Raw genomic sequence first — 5,802 nt, 5'->3', positions numbered from 1 at the left:
CCAGCAGAACACTCTCTAATTAAGATAGTACCAGAGGATGAGCCCCTCAAGTTGGGAAGGCACTCAAAAAATGATTAGGGGAGAACATTAAACTGTTGCAGATGCAGCAAGCTAGTAGTAGTTCTTTTGGTCTTCAACTGAAGCTCTGATCCTCATGAGGCCTCAGCCAGCTAAACTTCCCTACTTTCCACCCACGTGTAGCCGTGTCGTTGAGACACCGCCACCATGTTCGAGGCGAGCTTGGTCCAGGGCTCCATCCTGAAGAATGTGTTAGAGGCACTGAAGGACCTGACCTCATCAATGAGGCCTGCTGGGACATCAGCTCAGGCGGCTTGAACCTGCAGAGTATGAACTCGTCCCACGTCTCCCTTGTGCAGCTCACTCTGCGCTCCAAAGGCTTCGACACCTACCGCTGAGACCGCAACCTAGCCATGGGCGTGAACCTCACCAGCTTGTCCAAAATACTGAAATGTGCTGGCAATGAAGACACCATTACACTAAGGGCTGAAGATAATGCAGACATGCTGGCACTAGTATTTGAAGCACCAAACCAAGAAAAAGTTTCAGACTATGAAATGAAGTTAATGGATTTAGATGTTGAACAACTTGGAATTCCAGAACAAGAGTACAGCTGTATAGTAAAGATGCCTTCTGGTGAATTTGCACATATATGTTGAAATCTCAGTCATATTTGAGATACTGTTGTCATTTGCTGTGCAAAAGATGGAGTGAAATTTTCTGCAAGTGGAGAACTTGGAAATGGAAACATTGAATTATCACAAACAAGTAATGTTGATAAAGAGGAGGAAGCAATTACCATAGAGATGAATGAGCCAGTTCAGCTAACTTTTGCACTTAGATACCTGAACTTCTTTACAAAAGCCACACCATTGTCTGCTACAGTTACACTCAGTATGTCTGCTGATGTACCCCTTGTTCTAGAATATAAAATTGCTGATATGGGACACTTAAAGTACTATTTGGCTCCCAAGATTGAAGATGAAGAAGCATCTTAGACACACTTAAGATCCAAGAAAATTAACAAAGCTCTTTGAGAACTGCTTGAGATACAACCATATACACTTAAGTCTTTCTATCACCAAATTTGTACCTCTGAATACATAGGTAGATATTTTCTGTAAATAACCTAATTTTTTTCTACTCTATAAAATTTATCTAAAGAAAAAAAGTCCAAAGTCAAATCTGCTCTTGTTAACTTAGAAATATTTCTGCCCTATCTAGAAGTACTCTTAGGCTTTTTATAATAAAAGGGTCTTAACTAAATACAGTTTTTAAATTGAGTGTTTTCAATTTAAATAAAGTTATCTGAATTTCAAATGTTGCAAGACTGCCTTCATTAGGACCAGCACTAATGAAGGATGATTCAGCTAAATCATTCTTCCACATTAATGTGTTTATTTTTCTGTCTAGAAAGTCTGATAAAAATAAATTATGGAGATAACAATAAAATAAAAAATATTTCAAATACAATAGAGAGTGGAAACCTATGGTAACTTAGATACTTTGGGGATTCACATGCTAAATTTACTTTATTTTGGTATTCCCAAGTTGAGTTCAAGTAATGAATATGGGAAAGAGAACAAATAAAAGACGTTTTAACATTTTAATTGGCAAAAATTAACAGAAGTTTGGTGTATCCAAAGTTGTATGGGCTTTATAAGACTAACGTAACTAGGGAATCTTTTTAAAGAGACCTAGAAGTTTTGATAGGTCTGTGATAGAACTCAAGTAGTTTTTGGTAAAGGAATCTCTCTAGTACTTGAGTATTTTTATTTGGAGCTCCTTTGAAATATGTTAGTTAGATCCGACCAAGAAAGTGGCAGTTGAGAAGGAAGACTAGTAAGAATATATTCAGTTGCTTTGCTGCAAGGTTGCAAATTGGCATGCTGCATATGGAGAATTGCTTTATCATTGTCTTTTTTTTTTTCCCCAGTGAATTTTGTATTTGATAGCTTAAATGACTTTGTTCTTGTGGTATTTGGACAGAATTTTTGTTATTGGACATTAAAACTCCCTGTATCCTGTAGGTAACTTAAAATTTTGCTTATCGTGTGCCTGTGTGGGGAGAATTGGCTGCAAAGGGACTGGATGGAACTTATGGGGGGACAACACATCTAGATTGTGCACATGGTTCTAGGACCAGTACATATTTGTTAAGACTCCCCCAATTGTACTTTATTGTATGTAAGTTAAACTTTAATAAATCTGACTTTTAAACCGCAAAAAAAAAAAAAATGATTAGGGGAGAACTGCTTCCTCAAAGTAGAGTTGACCTTAATGACAGGCATGGAATAAATTTCTGAACCTTCATTTACTGATGTGGCACAACTCAAAATGAAGAAAACATCAGCAAACATTCATTAATAATTGGAACATGGAATGTACAAAGAATGAACCTGAAAGAAAATGAGAAGTTTTATAAAATGAATTTAAAAACACAAAGCTCAGTATAATAGGCATTGTTGTTGTTAAGTGCCGTCAAGTCGGTTCCGACCCATAGCAACCCTGCACAGGGTTTCCAAGGGTGTAAATCTTTATGGGAGTAGAAAGCCTCATCTTTCTCCCACGGAGTGGCTGTTAGTTTCGAACCACTGACCTTAAGGTTTGCAGCCCGATTCGTAACCACTATGCTACCAGAGCTCCTTATAATAGGCATTAGTAGGCTGAAATATACTGGTTTGGGCCAGTTCGAATCATACAACCATATGGCTTACAATATCAGGAATGACAAACTAAAGAGGAATGGTACAGTATTCATCAAAAAGAGCATTTTAAGATCTATCTTAAGGTACAACACAATGAATTGGACTGTAAAAACCCACCAGCTGCTCATTGGACACTATACAGGTCACTCTGAGTTGGAACCTACTTGACACTCAACAAAGAAGACCACTTAATACCATTTTTATTCATATTTCTATGTTGTTAAGTTCCTTTGAGTTGATTCTGACCAATAGCAACCTTGTATAGGGTTTCCAAGGAGCGGCTGGTGAGCTTGAACCACTAACTTTGGAGTTCATGGGTTTGGCATGAACCCCTAAAGCCAGTGATAATGAGACTGAAGAATTCTACCAACTTCTTCAGTCTGAAATTGATCAAACATGTAATTAAGATGCTCTGTTAATTCTGGTGAATGGAATGCAAAAGTTAGAAACAAAGAGGAAGGATCAGTAGTTGGAAAATACTGCCTTGATGGATAGAAAAGATGCTGGAGATCACATGATAAGAGCTTTGCTGAACCAATGGCTTCTTCATTGCAAATACCTTTTCAACAACACAAATGGCAATTATACAGTTGGATCTCACCAATTGGAATACACAGGAATTAAATTGACTACATCTGAGGAAACAAAATAACTGTTGTTGCATGGAGGAGACTGTAATCATTGAGAAGAAACAAAATGTATGATTTGTTGAATGTAAAACTGATTATCTTGCCTGTAAACTTTCACTCAATTTACAATAAAGACTTAAACAAAACAAAACAAAACTACACCTGTGGAAAGAAGGTGGAAAAGCTCAATAACATCAGAGCAAACAAGGCCATCAATTGCTCATGCACAAGCAACTGTCACCAAGATAGAAGAGTCAAGAATCAAGCTGAAAAAAAGTGAAAAACCACAGAGCCAAAATATGACATTGAGTATATCCCACCCGAATTTAGAGACCATCTCAAGTACAAATTTGATGCATTAGACACTAATAACCAATGACGAGAAGAGTGGTAGAATGGCATCAAGAACATCAAACATGAAGCAGGTCATTAAGAAGATAAGAAAAAAGGAAGAGGCCAAATAGGATACCAGAAGAGACTGAAACTTGCTCTTGAGCAAAGAGAAGTTAAAGCAACTGGAAGAAATGAGAAAGTAAAAGAGCTGAACAGGAAATTTCAAAGGGCAAGTCAAGAAGACAAAGTAAATTATTATAATGTGAAAAGACCTGAAGTTAGAAAACCAAAGGAGAAGAAACAAGCTCAGTATTTTTTAAGCTGAAAAAACTGAAGGAAAATTCAAAACTCAACTTGCATTGTTGAAGTATTCTATGGATAAAATATTGAATGCTGCAGGAAACATCAAAAGAAGACACAAGAGATCCACAGACACTGTACCAAAAAGAATTGACTGATGCTCAATCATTTTAAGAGGTACTGTGATAATTACGGTTTCATGTTAACTTGGCTGGGCCAGGATTCTGGTGGTTTAGTAGTTAAGATGTAGTTATCTCCTGATGAGATCTAATATTAATGCCATCATCCCCATGCTCTGATTTGTTGCAGTTATCCTCTATCTTGTAAATTCTCACTTCTAAGATGTTAATGATGCCAGATGCAATCTAGAAAATTAGGTTGTATCATGATCCAATTTATTTTGAGATATTAAAGAGTCAGAAGCACAACTTAGAAGGACCCACTGTCACCAAGAAAGAAGAGTTAAGAGTGAAGTGCATCCTTTGGACTTGGGGTCCCTGCACTGTGAATCTCCTAGATCCAGACAAAGTTCATGCCAAACACATGAACTCCAAGGAATACTGGACCTACAGAGGCTGAAACGAGATGAAACCTTTCCCCCAGAGCCTGCAGTCTCAATTCAGACCTAGCCTCCTAAAGTGTGAGAATATATTTGTTTGTTAATGCCATCCACTTGTGGTATTTGTTATAGCAGTACTAGATAACTAAGACAGGTACCCCATGATCAAGAACTGATGATAATGAAGGAAAAAAGCCCAAATTGCATTGAAGGCATTGGCAAAAAATAAGGTTTTGGGAATTGATGAAATACAAATTGAAATATGTCAACAAACTAATGCAGTGTTGGAGGCACTCACTTGTCTATGTTAAGAAAGTTGGAATAAAGTTATGTGGCCAACTGATTGGAAGAGTCCATATTTGTATCAACAAAAATCAGCACCAAAATGAGGAGGGGAATAATATACAAGAAGAGGGAGGGGAATGGAAGAACAAAGCAGATGGGAAAAAAATTAGGCAGGTTTGCATGGGCTAAGTAGGACAGCGGTAAAGAATGATGTATGAACAACCATGGAACAAAAGGGCTCTGGGATACAGGGATTGAGACATGGTTGGAATGGAGTAAAGGGGGAAATAATGTTAAGATGCTTGGCTGTCTTTTGAACCTTGGTTTCCCTTGCATTATATCATAAAATAGACACTTGAGGGGGAGAGAAAGGAATCACCAGAAATATCATCAGAAAAAGCTTGTAAGTCCATTTTCTGCCTATAACTGATTGGAATACCTAAAATGGGGCTACAACATGTCCAGTGAAGGAGGCTTCCTATGGAGCCTCTGCATTACGTAAGACCATAGGTCAAGTGGGAAATTTCCACTTGAAAGGATGGGCAGACCAGCCTGAAGCAGCTAGAAGAACAGAAGGTACTTCTTGAAAGAAAGACCGACAGGAAAAATACAAAACAATATAGGTAGCCTGACTGATTACTACAAGCACAAGCAAGTTGCTTGCCCAGGAGACATCAAGGCAAGTGGTCGGGTCCCCTCATAGCAAACCCCTTTCCAATACTAAGACTCAATGGGAATACATGATCTGATTGGTGACCACGTTCGTCACTGATAAGTGAAAGTGAGGGTAAAACAGCAATGAAGCTGCGAGCCTAGCCCTACAATGTTCAATAGACTCCTGTGAACCTGAGTGGGAACCTGGTTGGCCAGCAGTTTGGCAAGACCTGGGGACTCTTGGGCCCAGAGTCAGTGACATAGCCACAGAGGACTAGAGTGGAGAGTGAAGTGTCCAACTGATAAGAAGAGAGGG

The 5,802-nt window shown here is 38.4% G+C and overlaps 1 pseudogene; it reads left to right on the top strand.

Moving 5' to 3' along the window:
* The first annotated feature begins 225 nt into the window (after positions 1–225).
* Positions 226–1,016, top strand: LOC102839397 (annotated as a pseudogene).
* The last annotated feature ends 4,786 nt before the right edge of the window (positions 1,017–5,802 follow it).

This window comes from Chrysochloris asiatica, unplaced genomic scaffold (genome assembly GCF_000296735.1).
Source record: "Chrysochloris asiatica unplaced genomic scaffold, ChrAsi1.0 scaffold00194, whole genome shotgun sequence".
NCBI lineage: Eukaryota > Metazoa > Chordata > Mammalia > Afrosoricida > Chrysochloridae > Chrysochloris > Chrysochloris asiatica.
Note: the sequence above shows the minus strand (reverse complement) of the source record. Positions and strands in the feature narration are given on the sequence as shown.